Raw genomic sequence first — 27,586 nt, 5'->3', positions numbered from 1 at the left:
CTTTAGGCTCTTTGGTTATTTCCATCAGGAGTTGATCTGAGTTGATCTGAATAGCCCAGTCTGCAATGCTATTTACAAGTTTGATTCCCCACCCTCTACCCCTACCAATGATTAACCACTTGCCTATAAACATTTGTTGAAAAACATGTCACATTTATGTTTTACCCAATAAATATACTGGTCTGTTTCTGACCTATTTTTCTATTCCATTCATTTCTCATTATTCACTGTGATTAATGGTTAGACACCACCACAAGAAGGCTGACTATCCTTATTTCCTTTGTTGGCCTCTGTAACTAATAGCCTTGATTTTCAAATGGTGGCCTAGAACATGCTCATGCATTGCTCAAGGGAATGTAAAATAGTACAAGCTTTATAGCAAAACATTCAGTTACATCTAAAAAAAACTATCCATGCATTTATCCTTTAATGTAGAAATACGACTTCTAGGAATTTATCTTGAAGTTACACCATAAAAAATCAAAATTCATACATAAATATTATTTATTACAGCATCTATAGTTGCAAAATATAGAAACAAACTAAATGCCTAGGAAATTGGTTGAATAAACATTATACATTTACACAACAGAGCATTGTGAAGCTGTAAAAAAGAGTGAGGAAGGTGCATATGAACCTATAAAGATTTCTAGGAAACCTAGTTAAATGAAAAATGTAAAGTGCAAAAGAGTTTGTATAGTATACTGCCATTTGTATAAGAAACAAGACTACATGTATGTATCTGCTTAATTTTGCAAAGAGAAACACAGAAAGAATAAACCATAAACTTATAAAATTGGTTTCCTTTAGAGGTTGGTGGGAACAGGGCAAACCATTTAGTATTTTAGATATTCAAATATAAAATTGAATATAAAAAGACAAGAAGCGAACCATTAACATAAGTAAACCAAATGTGTATTATTAAGAATTTGTGGGGGGAGGAGCCAAGATGGCCGAATAGGAACAGCTCCGGTCTACAGCTCCCAGCACGAGCGACGCAGAAGACGGGTGATTTCTGCATTTCCATCTGAGGTACCGTGTTCATCTCACTAGGGAGTGCCAGACAGTGGGCGCAGGTCAGTGGGTGAGCGCACCGTGCGCCAGCCGAAGCAGGGGCGAGGCATTGCCTCACTCGGGAAGCGCAAGGGGTCAGGGAGTTCCCCTTCCAGAGGTGACAGACGGCACCTGGAAAATCGGGCCACTCCCACTCGAATACTGTGCTTTTCCGACGGGCTTAGGAAACGGTGCCCCAGGAGAGTATAGCCCGCACCTGGCTCAGAGGGTCCTACGCCCACGGAGTCTCGCTGATTGCTAGCACAGCAGTCTGAGATCAAGCAGCAAGTTGGCAGCGAGGCTGGGGGAGGGGCGCCCGCCATTGCCCAGGCTCGCTTAGGTAAACAAAGCAGCCTGGAAGCTTGAACTGGGTGGAGCCCACCACAGCTCAAGGAGGCCTGCCTGCCTCTGTAGGCTCCACCTCTGGGGGCAGGGCACAGACAAACAAAAAGACAGCAGTAACCTCTGCAGACTTAAATGTCCCTGTCTGACAGCTGTGAGGAGAGCAGTGGTTCTCCCAGCACGCAGCTGGAGATCTGAGAACAGGCTGACTGCCTCCTCAAGTGGGTCCCTGACCCCTGACCCCCGAGCAGCCTAACTGGGAGGCACCCCCCAGCAGGGGCAGACTGACACCTCACACGGCCGGCCAGGTACTCCAACAGACCTGCAGCTGAGGGTTCTGTCTGTTAGAAGGAAAACTAACAGAAAGGACATCCACACCAAAAACCCATCTGTACATCACCATCATCAAAGACCAAAAGGAGATAAAACCACAAAGATGGGGAAAAAACAGAGCAGAAAAACTGGAAACTCTAAAAACCAGAGTACCTCTCCTCCTCCAAAGGAATGCAGTTCCCCACCAGCAACGGAACAAAGCTGGACGGAGAATGACTTTGACGAGCTGAGAGAAGAAGGCTTCAGACGATCAAATTACTCCGAGCTACGGGAGGATATTCAATCCAAAGGCAAAGAAGTTGAAAACTTTGAAAAAAATTTAGAAGAATGTATAACTAGAATAACCAATACAGAGAAGTGCTTAAAGGAGCTGATGGAGCTGAAAACCAAGGCTCGAGAACTACGTGAAGAATGCAGAAGCCTCAGGAGCCGATGCGATCAAATGGAAGAAAGGGTATCAGCCCTGGAAGATGAAATGAATGAAATGAAGCGAGAAGGGAAGTTTAGAGAAAAAAGAATAAAAAGAAACGAGCAAAGCCTCCAAGAAATGTGGGACTATGTGAAAAGACCAAATCTACGTCTGATTGGTGTACCTGAAAGTGATGGGGAGAATGGAAACAAGTTGGAAAACACTCTGCAGGATATTATCCAGGAGAACTTCCCCAATCTAGCAAGGCAGGCCAACATTCAGATTCAGGAAATACAGAGAACACCACAAAGATACTCTTCGAGAAGAGCAACTCCAAGACACATAATTGTCAGATTCACCAAAGTTGAAATGAAGGAAAAAATGTTAAGGGCAGCCAGAGAGAAAGGACGGGTTACCATCAAAGGGAAGCCCATCAGACTAACAGCGGATCTCTCGGCAGAAACCCTACAAGCCAGAAGAGAGTGGGGGCCAATATTCAACATTCTTAAAGAAAAGAATTTTCAACCCAGAATTTCATATCCTGCCAAACTAAGCTTCATAAGTGAAGGAGAAATAAAATACTTTACAGACAAGCAAATGCTGAGAGATTTTGTCACCACCAGGCCTGCCCTAAAAGAGCTCTTGAAGGAAGCGCTAAGCATGGAAAGGCACAACCGGTACCAGCCACTGCAAAATCATACCAAAATGTAAAGACCATTGAGACTAGGAAGAGACTGCATCAACTAACGAGCAAAACATCGAGCTAACATCATAATGACAGGATCAAATTCACACATAACAATATTAACTTTAAATGTAAATGGACTAAATGGTCCAATTAAAAGACACAGACTGGCAAATTGGATAAAGACTCAAGACCCATCAGTGTGCTGTATTCAGGAAACCCATCTCACGTGCAGAGACACACATAGGCTCAAAATAAAAGGATGGAGGAAGATCTACCAAGCAAATGGAAAACAAAAAAAGGCAGGGGTTGCAATCCTAGTCTCTGATAAAACAGACTTTAAACCAACAAAGATCAAAAGAGACAAAGAAGGCCATTACATAATGGTAAAGGGATTAATTCAACAAGAAGAGCTAACTATCCTAAATATATATGCACCCAATACAGGAGCACCCAGATTCATAAAGCAAGTCCTGAGTGACCTACAAAGAGACTTAGACTCCCACACATTAATAATGGGAGAATTTAACACCCCACTGTCAACATTAGACAGATCAACGAGACAGAAAGTCAACCAGGATACCCAGGAATTGAACTCAGCTCTGCACCAAGCAGACCTAATAGACATCTACAGAACTCTCCACCCCAAATCAACAGAATATACATTTTTTTCAGCACCACACCACACCTATTCCAAAATTGACCATATCCTTGGAAGTAAAGCTCTCCTCAATAAATGTAAAAGAACAGAAATTGTAACAAACTGTCTCTCAGATCACAGTGCAATCAAGCTAGAACTCAGGATTAAGAATCTCACTCAAAACCACTCAACTACGTGGAAACTGAACAACCTGCTCCTGAATGACTACTGGGTACATAACGAAATGAAGGCAGAAATAAAGATGTTCTTTGAAACCAACGAGAACCAAGACACAACATACCAGAATCTCTGGGATGCATTCAAAGCAGTGTGTAGAGGGAAATTTATAGCACTAAATGCCCACAAGAGAAAGCAGGAAAGATCCAAAATTGACACCCTAACATCACAATTAAAAGAACTAGAAAAGCAAGAGCAAACACATTCAAAAGCTAGCAGAAGGCAAGAAATAACTAAAATCAGAGCAGAACTGAAGGAAATAGACACACAAAAAACCCTTCAAAAAATAAATGAATCCAGGAGCTGGTTTTTTGAAAGGATCAACAAAATTGATAGACCGCTAGCAAGATTAATAAAGAAAAAAAGAGAGAAGAATCAAATAGATGCAATAAAAAATGATAAAGGGGATATCACCACCGATCCCACAGAAATACAAACTACCATCAGAGAATATTACAAACACCTCTATGCAAATAAACTAGAAAATCTAGAAGAAATGGATAAATTCCTCAACACATACGCCCTCCCAAGACTAAACCAGGAAGAAGTTGAATCTCTGAATAGACCAATAACAGGAGCTGAAATTGTGGCAATAATCAATAGCTTACCAACCAAAAAGAGTCCAGGTCCAGATGGATTCACAGCCGAATTCTACCAGAGGTACAAGGAGGAGCTGGTACCATTCCTTCTGAAACTATTCCAATCAATAGAAAAAGAGGGAATCCTCCCTAACTCATTTTATGAGGCCAGCATCATCCTGATACCAAAGCCTGGCAGAGACACAACAAAAAAAGAGAATTTTAGACCAATATCCTTGATGAACATTGATGCAAAAATCCTCAATAAAATACTGGCAAACAGAATCCAGCAGCACATCAAAAAGCTTATCCACCATGATCAAGTGGGCTTCATCCCTGGGATGCAAGGCTGGTTTAATATACGCAAATCAATAAATGTAATCCAGCATATAAACAGAACCAAAGACAAAAACCACATGATTATGTCAATAGATGCAGAAAAGGCCTTTGACAAAATTCAACAACCCTTCATGCTAAAAACTCTCAATAAATTAGGAATTGATGGGACGTATCTCAAAATAATAAGAGCTATTTATGACAAACCCACAGCCAATATCATACTGAATGGGCAAAAACTGGAAGCATTCCCTTTGAAAACTGGCACAAGATAGGGATGCCCTCTCTCACCACTTCTATTCAACATAGTGTTGGAAGTTCTGGCCAGGGCAATTAGGCAGGAGAAGGAAATCAAGGGTATTCAATTAGGAAAAGAGGAAGTCAAATTGTCCCTGTTTGCAGATGACATGATAGTATATCTAGAAAACCCCATTGTCTCAGCCCAAAATCTCCTTAAGCTGATAAGCAACTTCAGCAAAGTCTCAGGATACAAAATCAATGTGCAAAAATCACAAGCATTCTTATACATCAATAACAGACAAACAGAGAGCCAAATCATGAGTGAACTCCCATTCACAATTGCTTCAAAGAGAATAAAATACCTAGGAATCCAACTTACAAGGGATGTGAAAGACCTCTTCAAGGAGAACTACAAACCACTGCTCAAGGAAATAAAAGAGGATACAAACAAATGGAAGAACATTCCATGCTCATGGGTAGGAAGAATCAATATCATGAAAATGGCCATCCTTCCCAAGGTAATTTACAGATTCAATGCCATCCCCATCAAGCTACCAATGACTTTCTTCACAGAATTGGAAAAAACTACTTTAAAGTTCATATGGAACCAAAAAAGAGCCTGCATCGCCAAGTCAATCCTAAGCCAAAAGAACAAAGCTGGAGGCATCACGCTACCTGACTTCAAACTATACTACAAGGCTACAGTAACCAAAACAGCATGGTACTGGTACCAAAACAGAGATATAGATCAATGGAACAGAACAGAGCCGTCAGAAATAATGCCACATATCTACAACCATCTGATCTTTGACAAACCTGAGAAAAACAAGAAATGGGGAAAGGATTCCCTATTTAATAAATGGTGCTGGGAAAACTGGCTAGCCATATGTAGAAAGCTGAAACTGGATCCCTTCCTTACACCTTATACAAAAATCAATTCAAGATGGATTAAAGACTTAAATGTTAGACCTAAAACCATAAAAACCCTAGAAGAAAACCTAGGCAATACCATTCAGGACATAGGCATGGGCAAGAACTTCATGTCTAAAACACCAAAAGCAATGGCAACAAAAGCCAAAATTGACAAATGGGATCTAATTAAACTAAAGAGCTTCTGCACAGCAAAGGAAACTACCATCAGAGTGAACAGGCAACCTACAAAATGGGAGAAAATTTTCGCAACCTACTCATCTGACAAAGGGCTAATATCCGGAATCTACAATGAACTCCAACAAATTTACAAGAAAAAAACAAACAACCCCATCAAAAAGTGGGCGAAGGACATGAACAGACACTTCTCAAAAGAAGACATTTATGCAGCCAAAAGACACATGAAAAAATGCTCACCATCACTGGCCATCAGAGAAATGCAAATCAAAACCACAATGAGATACCATCTCACACCAGTTAGAATGGCGATCATTAAAAAGTCAGGAAACAACAGGTGCTGGAGAGGATGTGGAGAAATAGGAACACTTTTACATTGTTGGTGGGACTGTAAACTAGTTCAACCCTTGTGGAAGTCAGTGTGGCGATTCCTCAGGGATCTAGAACTAGAAATTCCATTCGACCCAGCCATCCCATTACTGGGTATATACCCAAAGGACTATAAATCATGCTGCTATAAAGACACATGCACACGTATGTTTATTGCCGCATTATTCACAATAGCAAAGACTTGGAACCAACCCAAATGTCCAACAATGATAGATTGGATTAAGAAAATGTGGCGCATCTACACCATGGAATACTATGCAGCCATAAGAAATGATGAGTTCATGTCCTTTGTAGGGACATGGATGAAATTGGAAATCATCATTCTCAGTAAACTATCACAAGAACAAAAAACCAAACACTGCATATTCTCACTCATAGGTGGGAATTGAACAATGAGAACACATGGACACAGGAAGGGGAACATCACACTTCAGGGACTGTTGTGGGTTGGGGGGAGGGGGGAGGGATAGCATTGGGAGATATACCTAATGCTAGATGACAAGTTGGTGGGTGCAGTGCACCAGCATGGCACATGTATACATATGTAACTTACCTGCACATTGGGCACATGTACCATAAAACCTAAAGTATAATAATAATAATAATAATAATAATTACAATAAAAGAAAAAAAAAATGAGAGTAAGAAAAAAAAAAGAAAAAAAAAAAAAAGAATTTGTATAATTCTTAATAATACACTAAGAATTTGTATAATTCTTAATAATACACAAGTTTGTATAAGAAGCAAGACTACACATATGTATCTGCTTAATCTCACAAAGACAAACACAGAAATAATAAACCATAAACTTATAAAATTGGTTTCCTTTAGAGGTTGGTGGGAACAGGGCAAACCATTTAGTATTTTAAATATTCAGAATGTAAAATTAAATATAAAAAGACAAGAAGTGAACCATTAACATAAGTAAACCAAATATGAATTATTAAAACAATAAAATAATCACACAGAAATAATACGAGTAACTTTGAACACAGTACTCTGTATACTTTCAAGAGGATATAGTCTAAGCAAAAAGAACTGTAAAGGATTCTTGAATTTACTCAATAACTAATTGTTGCTGCTAGTGGTAATAGTATGGTAAATCTAAAACTATACTGTTGGTATTTATAGGATAGAGAAAATGAGTAAATATCTTAATTTTATTGGAAACCAGGGTTCTTAATATCGGAGAACAGAGGTATAAAATATGACATTGGGAAAGGAGAGGAACACATAGTCCCAAGATATTTTTCCTCAGATTACTTATTAATTGCATAGGGGGAAATAATAACTTTATATGGAGAACCTGACTGACACCACTTTAATTAAGGGATCGAAGTCAACATCACCAATATTAGGACAAACTGACATCATGTGCTTATAACACAAGGCACTGAAAATAACACAAGATCATTTCTGTAATATTTCTGCCAAAAATGCATGGCCTGCATCTAATAATAAGGAAACATCAGACATACTGAAATTGAAGAATAGTGTACAAAACAACTGCCTGTATCCTTCAAAAATACCAATGTCACGAAATGCAAAGAAACTGAGGAAGTTTTCCAGATTAAAGGAAACAAAAGAGCCATGATAAGTAAATGCAAATTCATAACCTATCATAGATCCTAGATAAGGGGGAAATTGGGACAATTTAAGTAATGATTGTATATTACATATTGAAATTTATTATTATTAAATTTTCTCAACTTTATAAATGAACTGTACTGTGATCATAGAAGTTCTTAAGTTATGCACACTGAATATTTGGGGGTAAAAGGGCAATAATGTCTGCATCTTATTCTTAAGTGGTTCTAAAAATAATATATGTATGTATATATTCACATTATGTCTACATATACATATATACATGTATGAAGAGAGTGTATATGCTAAAGAAAGTATGAGACAATGTTCACAATTGGTGAATCAGAGGTTTCTAAAATGTAGGCCATAGGAATCTGAAAGAGTCTAACATAGTAATCAGATTTGGGCCTAGAATCTTTATGAAGAAAACACCTTACTGCTTCAAGGTACTTTGTGTGGCACAGTGTCCAGAGAGTGACCAGTTAAAGCCTAGAGGAGCCAGGCCTCTGCCTGGTATAGCAGAGCCTGGTACAGATAATGCTTGAGGAGACTGGTTAAAGGGGGCTCAGGATCAGGAAACACCACATTAAAACTTCCAGGAGATACAATTTCAAACTCATGAAACAGGCAACCATTAAAGATCTTCTAATTCAAAGGATTGATGAAATGAAAACTCTCATACACTGCTGGTATAAAATAGTGAATTGGTATCATCATTTTGGAGGTTAATTTGGTTATGTGTCAGTCTGAATCCAAACGGGATACAGAAACCACACAGTTATTTTAATAGAGAAAGTTCAATAAAAAGAATGATTAATTCCAACAGAATATTACAGTAACAAGGGATCAGTAATAAGAAATGAACTCTAAACAATGCAGAAATAACAGATATAAGCAGTAGCCAGTATCTTTGTGGCTTAGCTAGATGCCCACGGAAGAGTTCCCTCCCCTCAAGGCTGAGATCCCGACCATGTTGGAGAGGGCATGACATGGCTAACCAGATGGCAGATAATTGTGACATACCAGTACAACTTGCTGAAAATCTTCCAGCGAATGGAGGCTGCTGAGGAAACCTATTCACAGGGATATATCTCACCAGAGGCACTTTGTGGCAAAACCACCTAAAGGGTGTTCCAGGGGCAGCTGCCGGCTGCTGTGCACTGCAGAAGCCTAATGCTACAAAAGCTGCACATGATCCAGAAGCCAAATGCTGGAGGAGATGTGCCTGCTTCGGGAGCTTTGTGCTGGGGAAACTGTCACAGTATAGGGCTTTCCAGGCTGACACACCAGCACCAGCAAGCAAAACCCTTTCCTTCTGCAGTGCTTCTCCATTGCCCTCAACTGCTATAGCTTCACATTCCACCAGCTGACAAAAGAAAAATATTTAAAGGGCCCAGATGCATTTTCATGGAGCTGACAAAAAAGTACAAATTTAGATTTAAATTTTAATAAATAAACTGGCATACATTATAGCTAGGAAGGTTTCAGATGTGTATACCATTATATTGTGAGACAATTTTCTACAAAGGAATTATCTCAATGCCTCTTGGATCTAGGAAGCAGAACTATTGGACACTGTCTTTTGGGCACCCCCATGGGAGAAACTGGCATCATAAAACCTTAGGTCACTTTATCAAAGAGCCAAATTCCTGAGAGAGAATACATGATTGGCCTAGCTTGGGTCATATGCCTACACTTGGGTCAGGATATCGTAATTCATGGCCCCATTATGACTTCAGGAAATTGAAACCATGGTAGTCTCCCTCCACCATCTCCCCCAGAATGAAGGTGTATTTATGGGACAGTGAAATTGATTTTGGGCATAGGAAACTAACAGATTCTCTCTGGAGCAGGAGCTGGCAAACTAGTGTTTCTGGGCCAAATCTGGCTCAACATGTATTTTTGTGTGACTTGTGAGCTAAGAATGATTTCTACATTTTTATTTTCTTTTATTATTATCATTATTATTATTATTATTTGAGACAGAGTCTTGCTCTGTTGCCGAGGTTGGAGTGCAGTGGCATGATCTCAGCTCACTGTGACCTCCACTTCCTGGGTTCAAGCAATTTTCCTGCCTCAGCCTCCTGGGTAGCTGGGGTTACAGGCACCTGCCACCATGCCTGGCTAATTTTTGTATTTTCAGTAGAGATGGGGTTTCACCATATTGGCCAGGCTGCTCTTGAACCCCTGACCTCAAATGATCTGCCAGCCTCAGCCTCCCAAAATGCTGGGATTACAGGTATGAGCCACCCTGCCTGACTGATTTTGACATTTTTAAATGATTGAGAAAAAAATAAAAGCAAAGTTATATTTTGTGACATGTAAAAAATCATATGAAATTCAAATTCTAGTGTCCACAAATAAAAGTTTATTGAAGCATAGGTACACTTCTTTATTGTCTATGGCCTTGTGCTTTCTTACTACAATGGCAGAGTAGTAGAGTATGACAGAGACTGTGTGGTCACTGTGATGGTTAATATTAGGTGTCAACTTGATTGGATTGAAGGATGCTTGAATAGCAGGTAAAGAATTGTTTCTGGGTGTATCTGTGAGAATATTGCCAGAAGGAGATTAACACTTGAGTCAGTGACTGGGAGAGGAAGACCCACCCTTAATCTGGGTGGACACCATCCAATTGGCTGTCAGTACTGCTAGAACAATGCAGGTGGGAGAAGGTGGGATAAGCTGGCTTGCTGAGTCTTCTGGCTTTCATCTTTCTCCCATGTTTGATGCTTTCTGTCCTTGAACATCAGACTCTGGGTTCCTTGGCCTTTAGACTCGTGGACTTACACCAGTTGTTTTCTGGGGGTTCTCAGGCCTTTGACCACAGACTGAAGGCTGCACTATTGGCTTCCCTACTTTTGAGGTTTTGGGACTTGGACTAGCTTCCTTGCTCCTTAGCTTGTAGAAGGCCTATCCTGGGACTTCACCCTGTGATCGTGTGAGTCAATTCTCCTAAATAAACTCCCTTTCATATATACAACTATCTTACTAGTTCTGTCCCTCTAGAGAACCCTGACTAATACAGTCCCCAAAGTCTAAAATATTTACAATCTGGCCTTTTATAGCAGGGATCCCCAACGCCCAGACCACGGACTAGTACCTGTTGGGAACCCTGCCACACAGCAGGAGGTGAGTGGTGAGCAAGTGAGCGAGGCTGAGCTCTGCCTCCTGTCAGATAAGCGGTGGCATTAGATTCTCTTAGGAGCATGAACCCTGTTGTGAACTGTGCATGTGAGGGATCTAGGTTGGGCATACTCCTTATGAGAATCTAATAATAAATGAAGATTCTCCTAAGGAGGATGAATCATTCCAAAACCATCCCCTGACAACTATCCATGCAAAAACTGTCTTCCATGAAATAGGTCCCTGGTGACAAAAAGGCTGGGCAGCACTGCTTTATAGATAAATGTCCACATTCCTCTCTCCCTGCTCTAGAGTCTTTCTATGCTAAGTGTAGTGTGCAGACCAGCAGGCAGGAGGCAGGGCCCCACTCCAGATCCACTGAATCTACACTTGCACTGGATTCCCAGGTGATTCATTTGCACAAGGAAGTTACAGAGGCACTGCTTTAGAGAAGGTAAGTCTGAATCCTGGGAGGAGCCCATTTTGTTACTCTTTGTTACCATTTTTGACCTGCCAATATGTGTGAGGCATTGTGATTTACTGCCATTGTTCATCAGGTCCCTTCTATTTTCAAAGGTCACACGTATGTTAAATCTACCTTAGACAATAGAGGTTGATTGTAAGAATATAAAGGAAGGAAGGAGGGAGAATAGGCAGGAAGGAAGAAAGGGGTGGAAGAAGGGAGGGAGGAATGTCAAGATACTATGTCAGCTGGCCTCACTCTTGAGGATCTGTTGGAGGCATTGATTTCAGTTGAAACTCCAGCAGTAGCCCTAGTGGTCCCCGGAAGCTATAGTGATTGAAAAGCCTCTGTAGATTGACATGAGCTGGGATTATAGGTGCCTGCCACCATCCCTGGCTAATTTTTGTATTTTTAGTAGAGATGGGGTAAAAAAAATTTTGCATTTTTAGTAGAGACTAGCCATGTTGGCCAAGCTAGTCTTGAACTCCTGACCTCAGGTGATCCACCTGCCTCGGCCTCCCAAAGTGCTGGGAATACAGGTGTGAGCCACCACACCCAGCCAATTTTTGTAATATTCTTTGTTGTTATTTTAACATAGTTTATATGTCTTCACCAGATTAGATTTTATCTCAAGAAAACACTTTCTTTGTTCGTCCATAAGAAGCAACTCCTCATCCTTGAAAGTTTTATCAGGTTGCAGCAATTCATTCACATCTTCAGGCCTTAATTCTAATTCTGGTTCTCTTTTTATTTCCACTACATCTGCAGTTACTTCCTCCACTGAAGTCTCGACCCCTTCAAAGTCATCTATGAGCATTGGAATCAACTTCCAAACTCTTGTTAAGGTTGATATTTTGACCTCTTTCTATAAGTCAGAAATGTTCTTAATGGCGTCTAGAATGGTGAATTCTTTCCAGAAGGTTTTTAATTTACTTTGCCCAGATCCATCAGAGGAATCACTATTTATACTATAGCTTTATGAAACTTATTTCTTAAATAATAAGACTTGGAAGTTGAAATTACTCCTTGATCCATTGGCTGAAAAATGGATCGTGTAAGCAGGCATAAAACAACATTTATCTCCTTGTACATCTCTGTCAGAGCTCTTGGGCGACCAGGTGCTATCAGTGAGCAGTAAGATTTTGAAAGAAATCTTTTTTTCTGAGCAGTGGTTCTCAATAATTGGCTTTAAATATTCAGTAAACCATGCTGTCAACAGATGTGCTGTCATCCCAGTTTTGTTGTTTCATTAGTAGAGCATTGGCAGAGTAGATTTAGCATAATTATTAAAGGCCCTATGATTTTCAGAATGGTAAATGAACCTTGGTTTCAACTTAAAGTCCCAAGCTATATTAGCCCCTAATCAAAGAGTCAAAATGCTCTTTGAAGCTTTGAAACCAGGCATTGACTTCTCATCTCTAACTATGAAAGTCCTATAAGGCATCTTCTTTCAATTTAAAGCTGTTTCATCCACATTCAAACAGTTTAGTGTAGCCACCTTCATCAATGATCTGAGCTAGATCTTCTGGAGAACTTGCTGCAGCTTCTACATCAGTACTTGCTGCTTCATCTTATATTTTTATATGATAGAGATGGCTTCTTTCCTTAAACCTCATGATCCAACCTCTGCTAGCTTCCAGTTTTTCTTTTGCAGCTTCCTCACGCCTCTCAGCCTTCATAAAATAGAAGAGAGTTTGGCCTTTGCTGTGGATTAGACTTTTGCTTAATGGAATGTTATGGCTGAGTTGATCTTCCATCCAGACTACTCAAACTTTCTCCACATCAGCAATAGGGATGTTTTGCTTTATTATTATTATTATTATTCATGTGTTCACTGGAGTAGCACTTTTAATTTCCTTCAAGAACTTTTTGTTTGCATTTACTACTTAGCTGTTTGATGCCAAAGGCCTTGCTTTCAGTCTGTCTTGGCTTTTGACATGCCTTCCTCACTAAGCTTAATCATTTTTAGCTTTTGATTTAAAGTGAGAGATGTATGACTCTTCCTTTTACTCAAATACATCAAAGCCATTGTAGGGCTATTAATTGGCCTAATGTCAATATTATTGTCTCTGAAGGAATAAAGAGGATTGAAGAGAGGGATAGAGACAGGGGAGCAGCTGGTCAGTGGAGCAGTCAAAACATGCATAACATTTATCAAGTTCATTGTCTTATACAGGGGTGGTTCATGGTTCCTGAAAACAATTACAATAGTAACATCAAAGATGACTGATCACAGATCATCATAACAGACATAATAAGAATGAAAAAATTTGAAATACTATGAGAATTACCAAAATGTAACACAGAGACACACAGCACGCACAGGCTATTGGAAAAAATGATGGCAACAGACTTGCTCAACACAGGGTTGCCACAAACCTTCAATTTGTAAAAAGTGCAGTATCTGTGAAGTACAATTAATGTAAAGCACAATATCTGTGAATAACAATAAAACAAGGTGTGCCTATAGTTAGAATAATTTGAAACTGCTAAGAGACCATCAAGTCTAAATCCATAAAGTTCTATCTTACCACACAGACTAACCTTCTAGATTATCCTTCATTATCTCTGGGATTCTTATCTGCATATGAGTCTCTAATTTTGCCCAGTCTTCCACGCTTCCCAGCCCAGCTACCCATTTTGCATTTTGACATTCATTGCCTGTCTCAGTTAAATACTCTATGTCTTTGAATTCTTCTCTAAACCTTTTTCCTCTCACTGTAGCCAGACTCTCCCTTGAGGGCTTTGCTACCCCTATGATCCTTACAAGTGATGATTGTTATTCTCCTGTGTCCTACAGAACATTTGGTCTTGGGATGCGGGAGAATAACAACCATCCCTTGTAAGTCTTTATCCATTCTTGCCATTGCCATTCCTAGAAAAAACTCCCCTTCTTCCTTAAAATAAACAAAAATACAAAAATATCGGCCTGGTGTGGTGGCTCACGCCTGTAACCCAGCACTTTGGGAAGCCAAGGTGGGCGGATCACTTGAGGTCAGGAGTTGGAGACCAGCCTGGCCAACATTGTGAAACCCTGTCTCTACTAAAAATACAAAAAATTATCCAGGCATGGTGGCGGGCACCTGTAATCCCAGCTACTTTGGAGGCTGAGGCATGAGAATCGCTTGAACCCAGGAGGCGGCAGTTGCAGTAAGCCGAGATCGCACCACAGCACTCCAGCCCAGGTGACAGAGTGAGACTCTATCTCAAAAAAAAAAAAAATCAGAAATAGCTTTTTTTGGGGGAAACAAATGCCATCCTCTTCAGGGCTACCATGCAGTGATGTGGAAGCAGAGCCTATAGAAGGCTGTGTGGACGCTGGCTGTGACCAGAAGAAGGGTTCCATTTTCTAATTTGCACAGAGATATAAACCATTTTCCAAGCCACGTTTGAGCAAGGCTGTATTCATCCAGAGGGTGATTTTCTATGACTTTCTGTTAAGGTACTTACTGTAGGAAGGAGCAGCCACCTTGATAAGAATATACCATCTTCTTATTGTAGTCATCTACAACACTCTCCTCATTCATGGGAGGTTTTATCTGTGATTTATTACCTTTCTCTCTACCACTACCTTGGTCTTCATTCTTGGTGACATCAGTGTCAATGTAGGGACCAATTACCCATAATGTTACCACTTCCAGAATGTCAATTTTGCTGTTGTCATAAGGTAGCTGAGTGGTTAAGTTGATAAACTGCAAAATTTCAATTTCAAGCATCTTACTACTAAACTCCTCCTTTCTACCTTTTCAGATCATATCCCTACTATAGCGATTTCAGCAATTCTTCAAGTCCACCATGATTTCCTTTCAGCATTCTCACCTTGAATGAAATCCAACCCCTAGTTAAGTCTAATTTTCTGCCTCTTCTCCTTTTATACCCCTGTTGCGAAAGTGGCTAGAGAAAAATGAATGACCATACAGACCGTTGGTACTCTATAATTATGTCCAAAAATCCTCACATATGCCCCCAGTATGACTTGGCAGAGCTATGTCAAGGACTGAATGGTCTGAGATTTTACCGCATATGTAAGTTAACAAGTTAGCCTAATAGGGTTTCATGAATGCTGGCAGAAGACACAGGACTCCTGGGTCAGAGACAAATAACTATATTATTCATTGCACAGAAAGCAACATGAGCATCAGCATATTTACCAACCTTTCCCACTCCTCCATGTCCCTGACAAATAAGTCCCAATGGATCCTTGCTGATACCATAGGCTGTGTTCAGAAGAAGAACCCTGAGACTAGGGACTCACATCTTCTATGATGGGCAGAGAGCAGGTCTCCTCTTTGCTCCAGAGGGAGACAGGATCTCTATCTGCCAAGGCTATTTATTATACCAACATCTTTAAAGAGGTACTTGGAAATAAAAGGAGTCAGTGCCTTTGCTCACAAGATATGCAAAACCCTGAGAGGCCCATGGAGAATTGTCTGTTAATATGACTTGAATCTGGACCATGATCACAGACTTTTTAAAGCTCCTATACAAGTCTTTCACTTGTTCATTGAATCTCCTTGCTTTTTGTCCACTCTTGGGTTATTTTCTTTCCAATATTTTATCTCTGTTGGGTTGCCCACATTATCATCAACAACACTTGGATCCTGTAATAATTTTCATTATTTAAAAAAATGCAGAAAGGAGAGAACTTTTCACATCTCCCCCCAGCATCTGACCCATTTCTCTTTCCCCATGAAAAAGTCACCTACGCTCTCTCTTTCCTCAGTCTTACTGTCTTCTCCTTCCATTTTCTCTTGAATCTACTCCAGTCTGGTTGTGTATCCACTTTTCTACTGAAAGGGCTCTGTCAGTGCCATCAATGACCTTTACATTGCTTAGTCCAATGCTCAATGCTCAGGCCTCATCTTAACTGGCCTGTCAGCAACATTTGACACTGCGTTAATTAGTCTCACCTTCTCAAAACACTTTCTTCACTTGGCTTCAAAATACTCCTGATTTCTCCCAAATTCACTGGCTGCTTCCCTCTTTCACTCTCTTTTACCCACTCCCATGGTGATCTCATCCTATCTGATAACTTTCAATACCATCCATACTCTGAGGACTCCTAAATGTATTTCTACAGCCTCAGCCTCTGCCCTGATCAATGAGTCTTATATTGACTGTGTAGTCACCTTTTCCTCTTAGATGTTTAAACTTAGGTACTAATTCCTTTCCTTACACTCTCTTCAAGGCCTTATTTTCCCAGAGTCATACCTTTTTCAATGAGGGACACCACCATTTAATAAGGTGTACAGGCCAAAAACTTTGGAGCCATCTTTGATTTCCTTTTCTCATATCTGCATATACAACCCATCCACGAATCCTGTGGATTTTACCTCCAAAATGCATTCAAAATGCAATCATCACCTCCACCATGAATATTCTAGTACATGCTGCCATCAAGTCTTCCACGGACTATTGCAATAGCTCCTACCTTGCTGCCTACTCTGTTCTTCATGCAGTATTTAGTGTTGAAAAATCCCCAATGACTTTCCATCAAACTAAGACTAAAATCTAAAGTCCTTGCCATCGTCTCCCAGGTCTCCCATAATGTGTATGTACCTCCACCACTACCTCTTGGACTTCAGCTAATATCACTCTCCCCCTCATTCACTGTGCTCCAGCCACAGGAAACTCTTTTCTATTCCTCAGACACTTCATACATTCTCTCTCTCTGGAACGTCTGCCTTTGCAGTTCTTCTATGTGGAAAAGCTCTCACCCAGACATCTGCATGGTTTACTTTCTCACTTCTTATAGATTTCTGCTTAAATGTCTTTTTAGTAGGAAGGTGTTCCTTGAACACCACACCTGAAAACAGCATAATCTGCCCATTACTCTCTGTCTCCTTACTTGCTTTATTTTCTTTATGGCACTTAGCATGGACATTATATAGCTGCTGAATTTCATCAGTTCTGAGATGTTATCAGTTGAAATATGTGCTGTTATTTCATACACCCAACAAGAAAGAGAAACTCTGACAAAATTGACATCATCTTTCTTGTCACTTAAAATTTTTATTTTATACTCATTGAAAGAGCTCTTTTAGACTTATTTAGACATGGTTTTAAAAAAAATCATATCTCCTTCCCATAAAAAGGGAAATGTAAGCAAAATAAATCAATTTAGCTATACATAAAACATCTTTACATTCAGGTTAATCTTCTGATTCATTCCTCAACTCATACTTGTCAATGTCCGTGTTTTTTGACACAGTATCTCACTAATAAAATGCAATACAGCTTCATCCACTTGTGAGCATCTTCCTTTCTTAGTATTGATAAAGCAAGAAATATAAACTTGTGGTCATTCTTCAAATGGTAATACTTGGTATTCTAATATCAATTTATGTCCCATTTCTCTATTTCTGAGACTGGTTAGTCTACATTTTCTTTTTCAGCCACACAAGAATGCTATCCTTTGAAGGCATTTTAAGCAGTATTTAAATTCTAGCAATGCACATAATTTAATTGTGTTTATAGTTATAAACAGTTATATCTAAGTTCACATAGGAAAATGACTGGTGTGCTTATAAGATGCCGGTGACTATAAGATGTATTTCCTTTTCCAGAGATCTAAAAATGTGAAAAGATGCGTGTCTTTGAATCAATTAGAAATAGTATGTGTTTATTGTTTTATCTCCCACAAGAATGTATGTAAAGCACTAGGAGGGCAGAATATTCGTTTGTTTTCTGTGTTAGCTATTTGTCATCTTCTAGAAGAGTATTTGGAAAATAGTTGAGACTTAATAAGTGTTTGTTGAATAAATAAGTGGATGACTTTCTGCCTGCATTAGTAACAGTTGACTCTCTAGTACTTCATACTTGAAATCCCTATTCAAAGGATCTAGTTGGCTAAGTCAGTCACCATCAAGGATAATGTGCCCCCGCTAAGAGGAAATACAGCTCCAGGCACCTCACAGACTATTGACTAGCTGCCTAGTCATTTACAAAAAATGGCCATCTGCAACATCAGCACCTACCTCAGAACCTCTCCTGTGGTAACCATGGCTTCTGGGGAAGCCTAGAAAAAGACAGACAAAGAACTCTCAGAAATCTGTGAGATTTTATTACAGCTGTGAAGCCTTCAAAGGAGACCATGGACAAGGGAAGCATGTCAAGGTCTCAAAAAAAAGTACAGAGGAACTAGAAGGAAATTTGCCTGGTCTGCCTAATAAGCGTTTGTGTTTTTCTTTTTCTCTCTCTTTTTTTTTTTTTTTTGAGATGGAGTCTCGCTGTGTCTCCCAGGCTAGAGTGCAGTGGCGCCATCTAGTCTCACTGCAAGCTCTGCCTCCTGGGTTCATGCCATTTTCCTGCCTCAGCCTCCAAAGTAGCTGGGACTACAGGTGCCCGCCACCACGGCCGGCTAATTTTTTTATATTTTTAGTAGAGACGGGGTTTCACCATGTTGGCCAAGATGGTCTGCATCTCCTGACCTCATGATCCTCCCGCCTTAGCCTCCCAAAGTGCTGAGATTACAGGCGTGAACCAGTGTGCCTGGCCTGTGTTTTTCATTTAAACCCTATGACAACCTTCTGAGACAAAAAAAATTCCTTTCAATATTTGAGAGGTAAGAAAATTAAATCAAGAAAATCAACAGGTCTCTTATTCCATGCAACACAATGGAAGATTCTAATGGAGAAGTTGTGCATTTGTACTTTACTACACACCTTCTAGGTGGCAAGGGCTGGACTAAGGGATTTAATAGTGAATAAACACAACCATGGGTCCTAAACTCATTGAACTCAGAGACAAGGAGTCTTAGCCCACATACCCAGGGTGCAACAAATGTCATCATTCTTTAAATCTACTTAATTTTACTCCCAGCATCAATCCTACTAGGCTTAGTCTTTTTGGTGTCTCTTTTCCTTGACTACACGTACTCATGCCCTAAGTTGTATAAGGATTTTGGGGTCTTAGGTGACACCAATGCACATGAAAACCCCTTTCAGTCATTAGGTCACATTGGTTTTTGTTCCAAATATTCATTATTACTGTATATATGGTTCCATTCTCTTCAAAAGTTCTACTCTTATCATGAATGAAGTAGGCACCTTTGCCTAAAAAAGAAAACTATGCCTGAAATCCCTCCTCCCTGAGGTACACGTTGCAAACTCTGTTTCTCCAGACTTTCACCTCCTCTGAGAAAACTGCCAGGGTCCCATAGGCCCCTCACTCCTCCACAGCTTATAGAATTCCCTGCCCCTACTGTTAGCCTCTCAAAATCACTCTCCTCCTATCCTGTAGTCTCACCACAAAATTTATTCAACGGGTGTTACTCAAAAATTGTTGACCTCCAGTATATTCTGCCAAAATCCTTCATGGAGGAAGTAAAAAGCCTGGCTACCTGCATGAAATAGAGTAAGAGAAGAATACAGAAGAGCAAGCAAATTATTATGTCAGTATATTATTCTGACAGTCTTCCCTCAACACAGTGGAATCTAGGACAGTGTTTCAAATTGGGTTCTTCACATTCTCACGCTCAAAGCAGTACCTGGCTGGAGACTAATGACTTGACTTTGATTCCTAGCTGCTCAGGTATGAGGCTGCCCTGCCCATTGCTTTACTTTCCTATAGGGCATGGATATCCCCAGAAGTGTGTAAGAAAATCAGAGGAGGAAGGCCAAGGGTACAAGGGCTACTACCTTCCATTTCCTATAATTCTCACATATTAAATTAAGCTTCCTACAATCCATACTAAGGCAGAAAAGGAAATATATTTTAATTTGAGTTCGTTTATATGTTGCCCGATTTCAAAAGGAATTTAAGGCAGCTAAGGAATTTAAGGAAGATATTTAATAACAAACAGTGAAACAGAAAGGGGTTGTTGCTTAACCTGAAAATTCAATTTAGCAGAGCAGTTTATTCAAAATATTCCAATTAAGCAAGATTTAATTATGCTTTATGTTTGTATTTACTACTACAACATTTTGTTCTTACTCATACAGTGGACCGAGTTCCTGAATGAATTGACAAACAAGGGAGAAAGAAGTTTTTGTTGTTCTTCTTTTGCAATGAGATGATTAGCATTCTCCTGTTACTTTTCTAAATTTACAGTCATTTACTAAGCTATAAAAACTATAGGGGTAGCAGGAAGGCAGGCAATAATGGTAGCTCATAATTTAAAATATATTACATGGGTCAATCATTTTTGAAACAATATAAACTAATATGTTTTACTTAATGTGGAGAGAATTCATGTTAACAAGTTAAAAGGATTTTTAAGTCTGAGTTTTGGTTGAGGTAACAAAGGCCAACAACAAAATAATGGTTTCCCAAAACCCTGATGTTTTAAGAAGAGGTGCTAGACCACCACTATAAAAAAAGAATATTTAAACCCCTACCTATTTTCCTCTCAAAGGCATAAATTTAACGAGGCTAAAGATGCAGAGTAAGAGAGAGGATTTCTTTGGAGTGTGTTGTTGGAATACTTTGGGGTTTGCCTGATCACACCTTGTAAGGGGAGGGGTTGGTGATTGTCAGTTCTCCATCACCTTAAGCCAAGCTAGAGAGGGGCTTCAAGGAAAACACTCTGAGAGCTTGACCTATGCTTCCTGAAGTTGGGGAGCATGAGGGCTGGTGGAGAAGTTCTAGCTAGAGTAGCCCAAGATGGCAGAGCAAAGAAGTGGGAAAGGTCTGTACTGTGAGTGTACTGCTTGTTCAGCAAGGGTAGCAGGAGTGCGTAGTGATTCTTGGACTCAACTAGACTTAGGCCACATAGGAAGAATCTGGCTTGGAGCCCTGTTGAATCAAGTTCAAGAGCACTGCCTGGAAGGGAATTCCAGTGGTGTGCAGGGGCAAAGGGATTAAGTATATGCAGCCTGCCAATTAGAGGCATTGCTTATATCTAGGGGACTGCAGAGGGAGGCCTCCAGTGAGGAGCATCTTTAAGGAATCCACGGAATCATTCCATCAGAGGAAGAATCAGCTCTGGGAATATGCTCCAAGCCTGGGAACCAGGACCTGATGACATCACTGCTGGTCCAGCAGGGTCCGCCCTGTCCCTTACCTCTTCTACCTCTCGTCATTCTCAGCCTGCAACTTAGTAAGGGCAAAGGAAAGGAGAAGCAAGGCAGGAGATTGGAAGCCTCTGTGACCCAGTGGGTCCAGGCTGGGGTCAGGGAGAAGTTCTAACTTTAAATGAAGCTTGGAAATGTATTACATTGAACTGCACATTTTGTTTACTAAAATGGGTTGCTCTGCTGACTAAAAATGACTTGAGTGACAGCAAAAGCCAAGAACTGGTTTGAAGGGGCAGAGGAATAGCCTCGTTTTCTGCTCCCACCCAGTGGAATTCTGCTTATACAGACATTAGAATTATCAATGCCTACTGCTGTCAAGACTTAATATGAAACATGCAGAGTCCTAATAGTCAAGACATACTGAGAGTGAACTTTGCAGGCTAGCAGGAAAACATGTTCTAATCCCACTCTTCTGTTCATTCATACCAGGGATCTGACATTATCTCCCTCAAACAATGTCCAGTAGCCTTGAATGACTATGTAACTGCATAATTACTTTCCTTTGTTCTGTTTTCCAGTTAATTGTTTTAGAGTAGCTAAGCTTCTTCCTACGTATATTTCTGTCCTTTGTGGTCCTCAGTTGTATATATTTTGCCAAAAACAACCTAAAGTTTAGATAAATTTTCTTTTTTAAAAATAGACTTTATTTTTTAGAGAAATTTTAGGTTCATAGCAAAATCAAAACAAAGTACAAAGAATTCCCATATATTCTATGTTAATTATATATATATAAAAATATATATACAGGTAAAATAGATATAAGAAAATTTACCATTTTAACCATTTTTAGGGGTGTAGTTCAGTGGCATTAAGCACATTCACATTGTTGTGCAACCATCATCATCATCCATTTCCAGACTTTCTTTATAATCCCAAGTTGAATCTGTACCCATTAAACAATAACTCCCATTCCTCAATCCCCAGCCTCTGGTCCTGCTATTCTACTTTCTGTCCCTATGAATTTGATCATTCTAGGCACCTCATGTAAGTGGGATCATACAATATTTGCACTTTTATGACTGGTTTATTTCATTTAACATAATATTTTCAAGATTCACCCATGTTGTAATATATTAGAATTTCCTTCCTTTTTAAGGCTGAATAATATTCCATTGGATATATATATCACATTTTGTTTATCTGTTCATCTGTTGGTGGACATTTGGGTTTTTCTGCTTTTTGGCTACTGTGAAAATTTTTATCACTAGAATTGATAGTCTTCAACTGACTACTTCCCCTAAAATAAAACCTTCTCTCGCACTTTCATTCCTCATTACCCCATCACTGGCTTTGTTTCTCTTCACAATACTTATCCCACATGACACTTATTTGTTCTTTACTCAGAGCCTATTTTCTTACTTAATCCAGAGAACAAAATCTAAAGCTTTACTTTTTCTGAAAAATCCATACATCATAGGACCTAAACCCCAACTGTACATATGAATCATCTGGGGAGTTTTCAAAAAGATATCCATGACTGGACCTCAGCCTAGACCAATTAAATCATACTGTCTCTAGGTGGAGCTCCAAAGGTGGACCTAATGTGTGCCGGGGTTGAGCATACCTTGCATTCTTTGTCTGTAGCTACTTCTCTGTCTGCAGCTACTTCTCTGCCTTCACCTTCACCACTTTCTGCCTTGCTCATCTGCTCTAACCCTCCTGGTTTCCTTGCAGTTTTCACTGCAGGGTCATGCAGTTTGCTGCTGCCTCCATTTTCTTTTTCTTTTTCTTTTTTTTTTGAGATGGAGTCTCACTCTGTTGCCAGGCTGGGTGCAGTGGTGTGATCTCAGCTCACTACAACTTCCATCTCCTGGGTTCAAGTGATTCTCTTGCCTCAGCCTCCCGAGTAGCTGGGATTACAGGCACCCGGCACCAAACCCAGCTCAGTTTTGTATTTTTAGTAGAGACAGGGTTTTATCATATTGGCTGTGCTGGTCTCTAACTCCTGACCTCAAGTGATCCACCTGTCTCAGCCTTCCAAAGTGCTGGGATTATAGGCGTGAGCCACTGTGCCTGGCCTGAAAGTTTTTTCTTCAAAATCCACATCGCTCCCACCCTCACTTCTTTCAGGACCCTACTAAAGGAAGCTCTCCCTGACCCTCCTAAATTAAATAGCATGACAGATCCCACATACCCATTCCCCTTACCTTGCTTATCTGCCTTCATGGACTTACTATACACCTCCAAGTATACATTGTTTTGTTTATTTTCTGTCTCTCCCTTTTAGATGGTAAGTGTCAGTAGAGCAAGGTTTTTGTTCATAGGCATTTCCCTAGTCACTAAAATAGTGCCTGGCAAAAAGCAGATGCTCAATAGATATGTGTTGAGTGAGGGAGTGATTCTGGAATCTTCAGAAGCAGAATGCCAAACACAATTTGAGGAAATCTGGGATGGAAGGATGTATAGAAATTAATGGCATAATACTGTACATGGGACTCTGGGAAGAAGTCAATGCTTCCAAAATGACAGCCATCGAATATTGCCCTTTATTTTTCACAGTCTATAAAGAAGTCATTTGCTGCTTTTCCAGACAGAAGGATTCTGCTCTGCCTCACACCACCTGATGCTCCCCAGACCTAACAGCCTGGGTGTGCATGGGTGCTGAGGGAACCCAAAACCATGATCAGGCAAACAACTCACCTAAGGCTACATTTACTGTTGAGAAGCAAATTAGTAGTGCAGAAATTCCACAGGGAAAAGATGTCAGATCACAGAGCAAAATATCAAGAGGTGGAATTAATAAGGAAAAAGAGAGGAGCAGGATGGATCTAGGAGACCCAATGAGGGATTAATTCAACATGTGCAGCTCCTTCTGGAGCTCCAGAGGAGGCAAATTGGAAGGAAAAAATTAAATCATGAGAGGAAATTCCCCTGAGTAACAAGAGACTTGAGGATAGAAATTAATAGAGCTCACCAAATTTTACAAAAGGTTACTTTAAAAAGAGACACACAAACTTTCCCTTCTGGCAATGTTGGAATTAGAAAGACTAGATTTATCCTCCCACATTAAATAACTAGAAAACTAGTCAACACGTGTCCAGCAACGATCAGCACTGAGAGAAAGGAACCAAAGGAGGTGAGCTCTGTGAATGTCCCCACTTACTGCCCAGATAGACTTTGGGTATTATTGAAATTCTTGAAGTTTAAGAATAAAAAACTGCAAGACAGAAAGAATAGAGTATGAAGGAGAGTGAAGAAGTAAAAACATTGTAATTTTCAGGTATGGGGAGAAGAGACGTGAACAAATAAAATATATAGGATTCAATATAGTTGTTATTATATTCTGATATTATAATAGATAAGAATAGATTTAACTGTAGATTTAACCAGAAGAGGAATTTAAAAGAGAGAAGAAATTTCAAATTGCCAAATTTGAAAAAGCAACGAAGAAAAAATTGACATAAGCAGAAGAAGTAATAATGGAGAAAACACAGCAACAGCATAATCAAAATAGAGAAAACATATGATATAATGGAAGGAATAAAATAGAGTATATCAGTTCTCACTACATTTTTTAACCCAGTCAAACTACAAAATGATTTTGAAATGACAGTCATCTAAAATAAAGTAGCAAAGAATCATTGAAAATGAATACGTGAGCAAAGATACACAGATTGAGTATCCTCTATCCAAAATGCTTAGGACAAGAAGTGTTTTGGATTTCTTATTTTTTCAGATTTTTGAATATTTGCATATACATAATGAGATATCTTGGGGACAACAACCAATTCTAAACACAGAATTCATTTATGTTTCATGTACACCTGATATACATAGCCTGAAGGTAATTTTATGCAATATTTTAAATAATTTTGTGCATGAAACAAAGTTCGTGTACATTCAACCATCAGAAAGGGAAGATGTTACTATCTCAGCCATACACGTGGACAATCTGTGGTTGTCTGGCATCACCATCACTCCTGACTCTGAATGTATATGCTACCAATAAGCAATCATTTTCTTACATTTATTGACAAACAAGTACTTAACACTAAAAAATATGATGTACCATTAATACAGTGAAAAACTAATGTGTTCAGGGTAACTAAGCAGCATGGAATACCTGTTTCAGCTGTTAAACAACAGCAACAACAAACTATGGCAGGCTTTCAGTCTGCAACTAAAATGCTGTGTTTTGATTAAAAGGTTGTTGTACACTGCATTCGTCTTCTGTTTTAGGTGAGAATAAACATCAGAGGCAGGTGAGGGCCTAGAAGTGGGTCCTCTGGGGATGAGGAGGCATTCTGCGGGATGGCTTTTTAAAATGTCTGCTCCAGAGTCATCTGCCTCATTAATAACAGTTTTTGTTTTAGAAGTCTCTTTGAGTTTATGAACTGACATAATGTCCTGTTCTCTATGAATGCACGCTTCTCTATTCTTTTAATAAGTCCGTCACACATTTTCACCATGTCATCTATAGGCACTTTTCCTGCAGTGTTAACAATGTCATCTTCATCATTGTATGCCTGCGTTTTGACTGCAGCCCATCACATGAGGTTAGGTGTGGAATTTTCCACTTTGGCATCATGTTGGCACTCAAAATTTTCAGATTTTGGAGCATTTCATATTTCGAATTTCCAGATTAGGGGTGTTCAACCTGTGCCAGCAAAACAGACAAATAGAAAGCAGCTATGGGCCAGGTGCGGTGGCTCACACCTGTAATCCCAGCACTTTGGGAGGCTGAGGTGGGCAGATCACTTGAGGTCAAGAGTTTGAGACCAGCATGGACATCATGGTGAAACCCCGCTTCTACTAGAAATACAAAAATTAGCTGGGCGCATTGGTGTGCACCTGTAATCCCAAGTACTCGGGAGGCTGAGGCAGGAGAATCACTGGAACCCAAGAGGCGGAGGTTGTGGTGAGCCAAGATCACGCCACCGCACTCCAGCCTGGGTGACAGGGCGAGACCCTGTCTCAAAAAAAAAAAAAGAATGCAGGTGTGAAAATATCAATAAGCAACAAGGCCAAAAACATTAAACAGAACCAAGAGAGGCATTGTTTAATGGTGAGAGATACAGTTCACCTAGACTCAAGAAAGTTTTTTTCCATAGATTACGCATAAAATTTAATGCATAAAATAGTGTAGTCATCAAATACGTGCAAAGGTTCTGTAAGTGCAGCTAGATCTTTAAAGAAATATAATGAAAGAATTTAATATACTTTTTCTAGAATTTGATAGATCAAGTAGATAAATAATAAATAAGAACACAGATTATTTGAATAGTACAATCTACAAGGTGTATAAAACTATGTCTTCCATCAGAGAACATATATTCTGTACTGAAATCTGTGGAACATTTGAAGAATCAATCATGTTCTTGGCCACAAAGAAAACATTAAATCAATTCTAAAAAGTAGAAACTTTACAGGCCACATTATCTGATAATAATTCAACATAAAAAAGATATAATCATCAAAAAATGTAATTCCTTGGAAATGAAAATGTGCAATTTTATTTTTAAAATCCTAAATCAAAGAGAAAATCAAAACCAAAGGAAAACAGTGATCTAAAAAGGAAAGAAAATGAGAACTGTTAAGACCAAAACCTATGGAATACATTAAGGCTGGAAGAAATTTTATGAAATTCAAAGTTTTTATTAAAAATTAAAAAAAAAAATTTAAGGCCAGGCACGGTGGCTCACACCTGTAATCCCAGTACTTTGGGAGGCCAAAGTGGGCAGATCGTGAGTTCAGGAGCTCGAGACCAGCCTGGCCAACATGGTGAAACCCCGTCTCTACTAAAAATACAAAAATTAGCCAGGCACAGTGGTGGGTGCCTGTAATCCCAGCTACTCAGGACGCTGAGGCTGGAGGATTGCTTGAACCTGGGAGGTGGAGGTTGCAGTGAGGCGAGATGGCGCCACTGCACTCCTGCTTGGACAACAAGAGCAAAACTCCATCTCAAAAAAAAAAAATTAAAAGTCATCTAATTTATTTAAGAAACGACAAAATAGATTGAACAAAAGCAGGAGGATAAAAATTTTATGGGAGCAGAAACTTTCTTTTGCTTATCGCCACTAATTCATTTACTTGGAATAGTACAA

This window comes from Pongo pygmaeus, chromosome 5 (genome assembly GCF_028885625.2).
Source record: "Pongo pygmaeus isolate AG05252 chromosome 5, NHGRI_mPonPyg2-v2.0_pri, whole genome shotgun sequence".
NCBI lineage: Eukaryota > Metazoa > Chordata > Mammalia > Primates > Hominidae > Pongo > Pongo pygmaeus.
Note: the sequence above shows the minus strand (reverse complement) of the source record.